The sequence below is a fragment of the Lepisosteus platostomus genome, unplaced genomic scaffold, assembly GCF_059453375.1.
Source record: "Lepisosteus platostomus isolate fLepPlt1 unplaced genomic scaffold, fLepPlt1.hap1 Scaffold_30_H1, whole genome shotgun sequence".
NCBI lineage: Eukaryota > Metazoa > Chordata > Actinopteri > Semionotiformes > Lepisosteidae > Lepisosteus > Lepisosteus platostomus.
Window position 1 is genome coordinate 772,831 of NW_028291658.1, and position 13,756 is coordinate 786,586.

General features: G+C 45.5%; 2 non-coding genes across 2 annotated transcripts; one reads left to right on the plus strand and one right to left on the minus strand.

Moving 5' to 3' along the window:
* The first annotated feature begins 6,212 nt into the window (after positions 1–6,212).
* Positions 6,213–6,286, plus strand: trnai-aau (transfer RNA isoleucine (anticodon AAU)). The gene has a single exon. It is a non-coding gene; the product is annotated as a tRNA-Ile (tRNA).
* Positions 6,287–9,700: 3,414 nt separating this feature from the next.
* trnas-gga (transfer RNA serine (anticodon GGA)) lies at positions 9,701–9,782 on the minus strand. The gene has a single exon. It is a non-coding gene; the product is annotated as a tRNA-Ser (tRNA).
* Positions 9,783–13,756: the final 3,974 nt, after the last annotated feature.

Genomic DNA, 13,756 nt, shown 5'->3' on the forward strand with positions numbered 1-13,756 from the left:
CCGCCACTGTTGTGTGTTTGCTATTTCTGATAGGTTTGCGTGCTACTGGCCCCAAGGAGGCCATAGTACAGCATGGTAACTTGACACTGTACGGTCTGGAACCAGACAACATAAAACCAAACTTGAGGTCGTGGATGCCTTCAGGTGCCACACTATTGAATTGGAGAGAAATCCAAGAAACAGTAAGCCCTCAGGAGGTACAGGTAGTTAGTTTGCTTTAATGGAACAAACCTCCAAACCACCCTGGCAGGTGCCCAACACAGGTCTCATGGTTCATCAGGGGGGCTGGGAACAGGAACCGGTGTTATTGTAACACTGCTGCTGGGAAGCTGGATCATGACTGACAATGTACTCTGAATGCTGTACTCTTACATCAAGATGTACTCCGGGTAGCACAAATGAGTCAAAGGTAGCATGTCAAAAGAAAGGAAGTTACTTCTTCCCCAAATATCTGCCTACAGAGGTATCAGATACTGACAGTGAACTTCCTGATTTGTAATGCCTAGACTGAGATGATGTCTCCTACCGTGTTTATACATACTCCAGATGTTATTCATCCTGTATGTTCCCAATGCTGGTTCCGGTATGAATTCTCCAGGAGAAATGTGGACATTTAAGGTTAATGTTCTAATGACAGGGGACATCACTTAACTCTGTTTTGTTTTGAAGGCAACAACGCCTCAGGACCTCGTGACCTTCAAAAAGGGGGTATTTGTAGAGGCAATGCTTGTTAATAAGACAGAAATAAGTGTTGCTGTGCTTTCCCAAATGAGGCCCCATCTCTCTCTTCATCTCTGTGGTGCAGCCACAGAGAAACTATTCATGCAGGCTGATTTAAAGATGTGTTATTTTAATAAGGGACAGCTCCCAAATGGGGATGCACTTAGCTAAGCCTGGCTATCATGATCAATGGTCATCCATTGGCGCCTATCTGTCTAGGGAGTGCCAGATGGACATCTGGATTGCATTCCTAGGTGTCAGGAGTAAGTGACTCATATCTCACCTTGATCAACCAGTCAGGGACTGGTAGGGTAATGTAACCCATGTGGGACTCTGATGCCCATTAAACTTTCAGCCAATGACAAGCCGAAGTTCCTCCAGGTAAAAACAGGCAACAGAGAGCCTGGAGAAGGAGAACTAGTAGGACTATTCCAGTAGGAGAATTCTAAAGAGAATTCCAGGGGTGCAAGACAATTCCATGGCAGGACGGCCCAGGAGCAGAAGGGTCCCAAGGGCAGGACATTCTCACAGCACGCCTCAGGTGGAAGGAAGAAGGAACTGCGCCTCAGGTTCCGCCGAGATCTTAACTCGGATGGCAGGATTCAGAGTCCGGAGTGCGGACTGATGGCGCACGGAAGGTCCATATACTGTGGATCCCTCAGTGAACTTCCGCGTATTCAAACCGCCAGCGTGTGACTCCCCTGTCCCCGTGACCTCATTACTCTGCTCTCTCCTCTGTGCAGCCGAGCCTGATTCACGGTAAAGTGAAAACAAATATGCCCTCAACGTGAGATTTACTCTGGAGCGAGGATAGATGTTACCTTTTTATCATTGAACAGGATGTATGTGATGTGGCGACTAGGTTCAATTTTGTATCCTCTTTAAAAGATTAAGGACTGGGGTGAGCGTGGTTTACCACCCTTTTAGCTAAGAACCCGACGTGCGCACCGTTTAAGCTGCATAGACTCGGTCGTTTAACTCTTCTCCATTAGCAGGGTTAAGGTTAAAGAAAAAAAACATTGCTGACTTCTTTTTTTTTTGCCAGCCGCTAGCGCTGATTAGCAAGGTTTGTATTTCATGTTTTGCAAGTTCCATCCATTTTAAGAAAAACAAGTCGCGTTAAAGACAGGAAATGAATACTTGCATTTAATTAAGTCTAGCCGTAGGCGGTTGTCTGTAAGGACCAGTTCTGTTCGAGAAGACAGAACAAAGAAGGCACCACTGGGATTCGGACTCAGGATCTTCTGTTTAAGAGACAAGCGCTTTAACCAACTAAGCAACGGCGCCCCGGTAGTGTTGTCCTTTTGCAGCCACTTGGACACACCACTCAGACACATCTGCATTCGGTGTGTGCTCCGCCTGCTCGCTGAGCAAGTTGCCACCTTTACATACAATAGCAACATCGACACCAAGAGAAAGGATGACAAATGGCTTTTATCTGGAACTTTTCATGTCCAAGGAGCTCAATGTGCTTTCTGTGTACAACAGGGCCACTGAACTCCACACTGGCCACTGAACCACAGCAGTGGCTTGCTGGCTTGACATCTCCCAAGGAAAATGTTGAAATCGCATGTGGAACAGGAAAATGACCCTCGAGTAGGAGGGAAAAAAAGAAAAAGATCATCTGGAGCGCGCCAACCCATGTCTGGACAGCCCAGGTTCATCGACGAGGTGGCCGAGTGGTTAAGGCGATGGACTGCTAATCCATTGTACTCTGCACACATGGGCTTGAATCCCATCCTCGTCGCTCTCTACATTTGACGTTGGCTCTCCTTTTGTTTGCTCCAGTACTAGAGCCTTACATTTTCTAGCGGTGGCTGAACATGGTATAGTAGGCTAACGTTGGTATCGAGCAGTGGTAGTAACAGTATTTACGTGCCGCTGCTGCCAAGTGGCTCTGGGTTGAGACCGCGTTTTCACTTACTTGCAGCACAAACGGAGAAAGCGATTTTTGACAGTCTCTCGAGAGACTGCGCTAGGTGTTTAGGGATAGACTCTGTCAGTTCCCCCTAGGATGATGGCCTCTCAAATAGTTTGTGATTCCTCTAGACGTTTATACAGTAGAAGCCTGCTTCGTGGCTTAAATCCAAGCTAAGGAAACGAGTTAGAGGTCTGATGCAGAACTGCGAATTCAATGAAGGGGAACACTACAGTACATTGCACTGTATGTGTGAGGAAAGCTGCCCCCTTCTGTTCCTTGTCGACCGAACAGAGGACTGTAAAGGATACCGCCAAGAAACTTTAGGATGCTGGTTGGAATCCAGCTCCAAAGAGGCCCTTTGGGTGTTATGTAATCAAAAAGTAAGAACAGAGAATCTCCCTTTGATCCAAAGCGCAACAGAACTGTTTTCCGTGGAGCAGGTTTCAGACCCGTAGACCTGTTTTATTTGTAGGGCAGGGCACATTCCCAAACGCGAATCTCCTGTTTTAGAAATGCTTTGGGCGGCGTGAAGTGAAAATAAGAAGTGGGCTCCAGATGCACATGGAAGCAATCAAGTGTTTCATCCGAGCTGTTTCAAAGACTGCTCAACAGCTTTCCTTTTACAGAGGCCCAACGATTAATGATGGGGGTGCACCCTTCAATGTGCCTTACGACTCTAGGGAGTGATTGAGACGATTCGTAGCGTGTGTTCATTTCCCTCTATTCCCCATGTTGCAGTGGTAAGATGACGTAAATTACTGCTTCGACACGTAACGGCATTATAATCAAGTACAGGAGCTGAGGGCTTTTGTTTTGTTTCGTTTTCTATGGCGTTCGTAAGCGCGCAAAACAAAGACAATTCCTGCGTCTAACACGAATGTAAATGCTTTTGAAAGTGCAGTGTGGTGCAGCTTGTAAAATCCTTGTCCACATTTGTGGTTTGTTGATGTTTTTTCTGTCTGCCAAAGTTGCATTTTGACATCCGGACGGGGAGACTTTATCATTTGAACGTGAAGCCAGCCTTAAACCCTCTGAGGCGTGTCTGTCTGCCGGCATGTATCTTGTGAAAGGTATTTTTTTTTTTAACGGAGAGCGACTTTAAAAAGGTTTCCGCAGCCACCTCGCACTCCGTGTTAGATTATAGGAGGAATGCGGCGGCGGCGAGCTCGCTGTAGTCGTGGCCGAGTAGTTAAGGCGATGGATTTGAAATCCATTGGGGACTCCCCGCTCAGGTTGAATCCTGCCGACTACGGCGTCTGCCGCACGTCACCTTGTGCCTGTGCGGCAAAGGCGAAGTGCCGCTTTTCCTTTCCTGGTACTATAAAAATGCTACATCGCTTGGTCCTGCTTCCATGGAAAGCAGTTCTTCAGGTAATTCTACTCTCTTACCAAAGCTGTTAGGTTCCTTTCCGTGGTGAGATGGGTTGTCATGCAACGCTGCCACATAGTGCCGACAGACAAGTGTGTTGCGGGAGAAGAGAAAAGTGTTTGAAGATTTAAGAGTGTCTTAGGTGGAGCCAAAATCAAGTGTCACAAATGGAAGTGGGAAGATTTCCAATGTTTAATATGGTCAAAATAAGCGGAAGTTACCAGCTGGTCCGGCACAGTCTGCCATGCTTTTGTCATATACTGTAAAGTGGTGTGGAACTGGGTGTCGAACTGGAGCCTCACCATTTGCATATGTGAGGCTCCAGTTATACATCGAGTGTCACATTAAATGACAAAAATGAAGAGAGTTAAAGCACCTGGAGAGGTTTTCTTACAACTTTTGAGCTGACACAGTTTTGGAAAATGTTTCCTTCACGCTGCACTGAACAACATAGGCAGCCAAGAGTCTCCAAAACAAAACAGAATGGACAGATAGGAGAAAATTCCCACTCGTCCTGAAGTTCCCAAAATCCAGCACTGAGCGTAAACAAAGTGTCTAAGTAGCGTGGGAATGCTAACCCTAACCCTAGCTGGAGTTTGAGCAATCCGGCACTGAGCGTAAGAAGATGAGTCAAAGTAACGTCTAATCGGATTAGTTTCCTTAGAGCTGGTTCAGAGTTTGCTCAAGAGTTTACCTTTCACAGATGCGCAAAGAAGAATGTTGGGGGTGCACGCTTCAAGGCGCCTTACAGCTGTAGGGAGTGATTCGAGACGATTCGTGGCATGTGCTCGTTCCCATATACCGTACGACCCGGGGTGCAGTGCTAGGATGACGTACAATACCGCTTGGGCACGTAACGGCGTTATATGCAAGTGCAGGACGTGAGGGTTTTCGTTTGTTCGTTTTGTTTTGCTCTGCTTTGCTTTGTTTTGCTTTCCATCGCGTTGGTAAGAGCGTAAATAAAAAGGCGATTCCTGTGTCTACCACTAATGTAAGAGCTATTTCAAGTGCGACGTGGTGCGGCTTTTCAAATGCTTGTGGGCATTTCTCTGTTGTTGATTCTTTTTTTGTGTGTAACAAAGTGGCATTTTCATGTCCGGACGGGGAGACTTTATCATTCCGACATGAAGCCACCCTTAAGTCCTCTGAGGCGTGTCTGTCTGCAAGGCTTGTATTTTGGAAATGTTTTTTTGAAACGGAGAACGACTTTGAAATAGGCTTCCGCCGGCGCCTCGCGATCCAGGTAAGATTGTAGCAAGAACGCAGCGGCGGTGGGGCTTGCTGTAGTCGTGGCTGAGTGGTTAAGGCGATGGACTAGAAATCCATTGGGGTCTCCCCGCACAGGTTCCAATCCTGCCGACTACGTTGTCTGCCTTCGGTCGGTGTGTTTCGGCACAAGCAAAGAAGCGCGCCTCTTTGCTGTTCCTGGTGGTTTTAAAACGCCCAATTGCTTGTACCCGCTGCCTTGGAAATAAGTTCTTCAGCGTCCGCAAATGGCATTTTGCAGCTGGAAGCAGATGTCGACGCGTTTTGCACAGAGCACCAAAAAAGCGTCTTTTTTGAAGGCCCAGACACTGAGCATTGGTGGTTCAGTGGTAGAATTCTCGCCTGCCACGCGGGAGGCTTGGGTTTGATTCCTGGCCAATGCAGTGGCTTTTGCAGCGAGGGGCTCCATCACTTGCATCCCCTTGCAACTCGCAACTGAAAACCCACTGAAGCTAAGCAGGTGTGAGCCAGGTCAGTACCTGGATGAGGATGAGCTACAGGGAAAAACAAAGCTTCCAGCTGGAAGCGGTGTTAATGGTGCCGGCGGGGGGGCGCTCACCCTGAGGTCTGTGCGGGTCCCAATGCCCCAGTATAGTGACGGAGATGCTGTGTTGTAAAAGGGCGCTGTCTTTTGGATGAGATGTAAAACCGAGGTCACAGCGCTCTGTGGTCATTCAAAATGACCACCAAAACCTTTGACAAAAGCTCTTGGTAATTGATGGTCTTCAATAATGCTTCTCCTTTAGGTACATTTTAAATCAGCTGAAAAATGCTGTGAAATGGGGGGGCACTTCAGGCCAGTGTAGGATTTGGGTTACAAGAACCATGAAACTGCACGAGAAAGCCCGTACACTGAATTACACAGCTTTCTATTCAAAGGAGGACAAAATTCCCTGAGTTTGATTTTTTGCAGCACAGAGAGGAGCACTGTCGTGAGGCCGGTTAGCTCAGTTGGTTAGAGTGTGGTGCTAATAACGCCAAGGTCGCGGGTTTGAGCCCCGTACGGGCCAGGTCTAGGTCCAGGTCCCTGTTTGTGAAACAGGCAAATGACTGTCTCAGGGGCCCATTCCTCATTCTCAAGACACATGTATGCAGTATGTACACCGTGCATTGAGCAATAGGGACTGAATACACCACAGGTAAGGTTAGAAGTCATTCTGAGGTGCCACATGTGAGGGATACAGCTAGGCATCCGAAATGTAGGGTTTGAGACCCTTCAGGAGTACTGCATCCTTTGAGACAGACCCGTGCATGTTAAACAAATGATCATTTCTTTCGGCATTAGGGACTGTTGTAACAGAAGAAATAAGGTTCTTGATCCCGAGATGAAGTGAAACAGATGAGTTTATTGCATGCAAGGAACAATAAAGCCGAAGTCTTGTTTCCCGCAAGAAACAACAAAACCGAAGTATTGTTCAACGTACTGTTACAAACTTTTGGGTTATATAGTGTTTTCTTCTCCGTTTCTGACGTCACTCGGTCTGATGGTAAAGAGGGGGGTTCATGGTATTTGGCCAGTTTACGATGTTCTGGGCAAATGGTCAGTTTAACATTACACCCAGGGGGGTTCCTAGTTTAACATTACACCCAGGGGGGTTCCTAGCTTGCATCTGCAATCCTTATCAGTTAACCCCCTTTCCTGCCATAAACCCCAGCTTGTGACTTAGAAGTCTAAACCCCCTACAGAAAGGATTAAATTCAAACCCCCGTCTTCACATCTTTCTTCATTCCCCCCTTATAAAATATGGCATACGTCAGTGTAGCCTATTTTTATACATACAATGTCAGGGCAGATCTTTCCTTTCTTGGCGAACAGGTATGTATTGCCATGTCATTGTACGTTCCACGGTTATAGCAAGATGTGATACATGTTTTTGTGAATGTGATGATTACAATTATACATATAAACAATACTACTCCTACAGATAAACACTATAAAAAGGTTCCACCCCAGGCCCCAAACACAGACTTTACCCAAGGCCCAATTCCCCAATTTTCAGTATAATAGTCCTGATATTTCTGTCCCTCATTGTAAATGTGTTGGGCCAGATCTGAGATGTGCTCAGAATTATCAGGAATATATGTGCAGCATTCAGTGCCAATTACTGCACAAGTTCCTCCTTGGGCCGCCAGTACATAATCTAAAGCTAGTCGGGCCTGCATGGCCACTGTTCTGAGGGCTACCATCTCATCATTAACAGCCTTCAGACTAGATGAGGTAGACTTTGCTAATTCTTCTAAAGTCGAGGCCATTTGAATTAACTCTCGACTCAGAAAGTTCATGCCGGCTTGTGGAAATATTATACCTAAATAATATTCCCAATCAGCCAATTTTCTTTGTGGTCTGTGGTTAGGTCCGAAGGGGCTGTGGATTTGAACATGGATATGAGGAACCACATATCCTAAATAACATGAGCCAGACCACTGGGCTGGCAACCATGGGTAGGCTCGTTTTCCACAAATGAAAGATGTTCCGTTTGGCGCTCCCCATGCCTCTGAAAATAAGAAGCTTATACCGAATTGTGGGGTGTGCCGATCCCATCCTGGAATTTGGAAGGTAGAGGTGGATATATTTGCAGTGATGGTAAGGTTGCACCAATTAGTGTGCTGAAAACATACGTTTCCCCTCACGTTCCTTATTGAGAGTCAGGTATGGAGGTGTATGGCTTCTGTTATATTTAGGAGCATAAGAGCCTGTGCAACTCGTGGGCTCTAAGCCTCGCTCCTGTAGATATTGTAATGTTTTGCAGGTTAAAGTCGTGTTATGGCAACCCACATAGTTTGTCATATTAAAATCTCCTAAATTATCCCTCCAAATGATCATGCCTATGACTTCCTCGCGACGCCAAGTAATGGCTCCCATAGGAAGTCCTCCCTGTACATATTTGGGTAATGCGGCACACACCCAGCAGGCACTTTGGTTGGTTTTCTTAGCTGTCAGATAGGAGAGGCCTAAAAAGGAATTAATTCCATGTTCTCCTTTGTGGGAGAGATGATCATTAATTCCTGCGGAACATAGTCCTACAGCAACAATTATTGTTATAAACAGAAATTATTTCATTCTGAGTCTGTAAATGGGGATGAGGCTCGTCGGCAGTGTGGCGCGTGGATCCAGCGATCTTTTCCTTCCACTCGAACCGCAGACTCGGTTGTCAACAGGATCTGGTGGGGTCCGTCCCACCTGGGCTGGAGAACCTGTGAAGGAAATTTCCTGATCCACACCCACTCTCCTGGGATGAGGTTGTGCCCTCCTTCAGGTGGTGGTCCCCACGCCTCCAGGACCTGCTCGCGGGCTCCTTGGGTGGCCTCTGTCAGCTACTTGCAATAATACAAAGGAATGGTTGATCCATCTGAGGAAACCCCAGTCTCAGCACCTGTAAGAGAACTTGTTTCAAATTATTACAGGTGGCTTTTGCTGCGGGAACCAAGGCAATCTTGTCCTTGTACTGCACTCCCCCCTTAAGCAGATCTGTTAAGAGTTGTGCTCACCCTGTAAAAAACATTGCACCCAGGCCCTGTTAAAATTTCACAATGCTAGACACAAAAGGGCCTTATCATAACTGCTTCTATTAGACACTCTAAAGCTGAAGCAACTCAGACTTGTGGGTTTCCTTGTCAGGGGAAGCACTCAGAATACTATCAACATACTGAGTGATCACAGTCAGTTGAAGCCACGTGATACCCTGTTCTGGATAGTCATTCTTTGTAATGCATAATATTCCAACCCAATAGATATGGGATAAAACCACCCATTAAAATCTGGTACTCGGCAAGTAAAACTTGCTGCCCCAATACTCCTGTGGCCTCCTGCCGTCTCCCCATATACATTACTCTATAGCACACTGTTGAACAGAGGAGTGAAACAAGCATGACAGTAGTGCTCCAGTATCCCATAACAGAGAAACCAACACTCCATTAACAGTACATTTTTATCCACTGGACTGGGACAGACTTAGGGAGGGTACAAGGGATTTACAGGATCTAATCGTTAGGTAAACAGATCTTCTCACAAGACGTTATTCTCCCCAGTCTCGATTCTAAACCTACAGCGTTTCAGCATGTCTGAGACATTCGAATAAACCCAAATTGTTTCCTCTATTGCAACTAATTGTATAAAAATACAAACACTGTTTATCTAACTACTTTTACGTCCACCTGTACTGTACTTATACTTTCAGACGCTCTTATATTTTCCAATCTCCTTAAGTTGATTTTCGTCAAGTCTCTTTAGTTACGTCTCTAGCCAGTCCCGCTGGCTAAACACACTTACACCGTCATTTAGCTGCAAAAAGGCATTCGCGGATGCTGAAGAATTTATTTCCAAGGCAGCGGGTACAAGCGATTTGGCGTTTTAAAACCACCAGGAACAGCAAAGAGGCACGCTTCTTTCCTTGCGCCGGAACACAAGGACTGGAGGCGGACAACCTAGTCGGCAGGATTCGAACTTGCGCGGGGAGACCCCAATGGATTTCCAATCCATCGCTTTAATCACTCGGCCACGACTACAGCAAGCCCCACCGCCGCTGCGTTCTTGCTACAATCTTACCTGGATCGCGAGGCGCCGGCGGAAGCCTATTTCAAAGTCATTCTCCGTTTAAAAAAAACATTTCCAAAATACAAGCCTTGCAGACAGACACGCCTCAGAGGACTTAAGGGTGGCTTCATGTCGGAATGATAAAGTCTCCCCGTCCGGACATGAAAATGCCACTTTGTTACACACAAAAAAAGAATCAACAACAGAGAAATGCCCACAAGCATTTGAAAAGCCGCACCACGTCGCACTTGAAATAGCTCTTACATTAGTGGTAGACGCAGGAATCGCCTTTTTATTTACGCTCTTACCAACGCGATGGAAAGCAAAACAAAGCAAAGCAGAGCAAAACAAAACGAACAAACGAAAACCCTCACGTCCCACACTTGCATGTAAGGCCGTTACGTGCCCAAGCGGTATTGTATATCATCCTAGCACTGCAGCCCGGGGCGTACGGTATATGGGAACGAGCGCACGCCACGAATCGTCTCGAATCACTCCCTACAGCTGTAAGGCACCTTGAAGTGTGCACCCCCAACATTCTTCCTTGCGCATCTGTGAAATCTAAATTAAATCTCACGTTGGGGGCATATTTTTTTCCACTTTATCGTGAGTCGGGCTCGGCTGCACAGAGGTGAGAGCAGAGCAATGAGGTCACGGGGACAGGGGAGTTACACGCTGGCGGTTTGAATACGCGGAAGATCACTGAGGGATCCACAGTATATGGACCCTCCGTGCTCCATCAGTCCACACTCCGGACTCTGAATCCTGCCATCCGAGTTAAGATCTCGGCGAAACCTGAGGCGCAGTTCCTTCTTAAAACGTAATCTGGTGAGCATTTCTAGAATCATACTTGTATAGATGCAGCCTTTAATGTGTTGCTAGGTTAAAATTGATGACTTCTTGAACTTCAGTAGGCAACTGCCCTCTTGATTTTGGATTTAATTTCTTTATTACAGGGGCGCATTTATGAAGACAGAGTCATGTTCAGGTACTTTGCTTGATGGAGGAAGCTCATTTCGGACTCTGTTATCTGCTCACCTGGAAAGGTCTGCTGTACTACTACAAGAGAGAAGTAGAGTCTGGAAGAAGGGACAATTTTATGATGCTTTGGAAGATAATGTTTTTTTTTCTTTGAAATCGAAATGAATCAGAATATCAGTGCAAAAGACAAACTCTTGGTTTGGTTTAAAGAGATATGGTTTTAAAACAGACAACATGTAGAAAACAGGTGTTTCTCACTTTTGGAAAAGAATGGACCGCGGGTAATATTTTACTAGTTGCAGTGCTGAGCTCACTGGGTTACAGTCCTGCAGTGTCACACCAGGGCCAGTGGCGCAATGGATAACGCGTCTGACTACGGATTAGGAGATTGTAAATTCGACTCCTGGCTGGCTCGGGTCGTTTTTAAACGCATCAGGCTACTCCCTTAGTAGCCTGTGCTACTTACTGCATTGTAATCGTACCCAGTAAGAGATTTCCTTCATGTAAATGAACTGCACCTGACAGCTTTAGAAAAACACCTGGGCTCAGTACGGTGCTGAGAGCTCAGCGTTGCTGTTGTTCTAATTAGAACGCACTGCATCGGCTATGAACCCGAACTTTTCAATTATTCCGATCAGTAAGTCAACACGTAGTCCACATGAAGGTAGGAATATTCTCTTGTCTGTCTCTTGTTTGTATAGAACTGAATGTCCCTGACAATGTACTGTTAGTTTTAATTGAAGAACGGCATTTGTGTTCAAATATACCAGACAAGTTTACGTAACTGCTCATGCGACACTCAGTTGTAATTAGTCAAGAAATAAAGTCGAACAACAGCTGCGGGTTTGATTCTGAACGTATCAGATTGCAGCGCGTTTTACTTCCATTGACAAATGATAGAGATTCGAAGAGAGATCCTTCAGACCAGCAAGCAAACCCACGGCTATTTCGGTTTTCTATCTAGGCAACGTTGGTGTCTGCAATAGCATACATGAAAGCGTGATGCAATTTCTGTGGCTACTTGATTATAATGCTTTTTTTTATTTTTATTAAACATGTAGAATTTACAAATACAAATACAACAAGAGGATCAGAGTCATGTACAAGAGAAAAAAAACGCAGCAGAAAAAAAACATTTAACTACCAGAGGTAATTAAGTAATTATGTGATCAAATTGTATATTTTACACGTATCATATTTTCCTTGCTTTAATATTTCTCAATTATAAACTTTAGTTTCAACATGCATGCGTTTCCTGTAAAAAAATAAAACTCAGCACAGTTTTTTACAAAACAAAAAAAACGTTTTTCTTTTAACAACATTTCGAGTACCTCTGGCATTCATGAAAAAGACATACACAAAAGCAAATAACTAACTCTAAGACTATCTAAACTATTGAGTTTTTCAAAGAACCAGAACTATAACAGTCCTTAACACTTAACTACACCATTCCAAACTAACACTAAAGAAACACTAGTATATACTGGTATAACAAATAAAACCAAACATAATCATTAACTGAGCAGTCACTGGGAGCAAATCTCCTTCCCGTCCACAAAGGCCCTCGCTCCCACAAAGTAGGGTCTCCTCCCCTCTCTTCTGGCAGCTTCAACCTGGGGCCACAGCTGGTTCCTGGTGCTCCTGTCCGCGGCAGACAGTTCCTCTGCAAACCTCAGTTTGTTCCCATTCAAATACTCATTCCCCCTCGCCGCTCGCCAGAGCATGTCCCTCGCCGTCCTCTTGGTGAACTGTATTATAATCGATCTGGGGCGCACTTGCCCAGACATGTTCGCTCTCCCGAGCCTGTGAACAAAGTCAATGGCCGATATTACGTCCTCCTGGTCCGGCAGGGTCCTTTTACAGATACCCTTCACTGTTGCAACAAGGTCCTTATCACGTTCCTCTTTAACTCCAAATAATTTTAAATTCCATCGTCGACAGTATCTATCTACATCGTTCACTTTCAATTCAAGTTCTTTAATATGCTTTTCTTGTTCGGTATTTACTTGTTTAAGAACTTTTACTTCACTCTTTAAGTCTTCAACCTCTTTAAACACACAGTCCATGGACTTTTTAAGACTTTCGATTGCGACTGTATTAAATCGAATCATTTCCTTCAGCTCACCCATCATGTTAAAGATGTTGGTTTGGAGCTCCTCCAGCGTCAGGTCGCCCCTTCCTCTCTTGGCCGCCGGGGTTTTCACAGGTGTGCTGGGCAGGGACTCCGGCTCTACCGTACGAGCGCATCTCCAGCACTCTTTCCACGTCCCCTCCAGCTGCTTCACTTTTCCCTGTAGTTCCATCGATTTTCTTGAAGTGCTATACATATACGATTGAGGTATCTTAGATTTCTCCTTCGAGGACCCAGCACTCTTTTCTTTTCCCAGTGTTACTCATATCGAAATTCTTAAACCTAAAAAAAATCGTTTTTTTTTTCTTTCAATTATAACTGAAGTTTAAACAACTAGTGTTAAGTCCTTATTTTTCTGTAGTCAAAAAAAGCAAAAATTAACATTCAGGTCATGAAAAACTCAAAAAAACTCTTCAACCACTAAACTTTACCTCCCACCTGAGCGCCATCTTGAACGCCCCTACCACCAGAGAATGCTCACGATTTCGGAAGCTGTCTCCGGGACGTGCTGATTCCACACATCCTGAATAAATCATGATATAGTTAGTTGCTGTAGCTAGACGTTTAAATGAGTTTCATGGCCAGATGGACTGTTTCCTCCAGCGGTATAGTATTGCAGTGAGACAGCACGATGCCTGCAAGACTATGTCACGCTAAACGCCACAGATTGTGTTTGTCCGTTCGTGTCAGTCGTCCTGCAGCCACGGGAAGTGGGACACAAACATGCTGCAATGCTTTCAAGACGTTAGGATTTGTTTGTGCAACATCCGAGAAGAGTACTTGTGGCTTGAATGTGAACTGTACGTGCCCGCCCCCTTTCCTCTGTAGTGCATG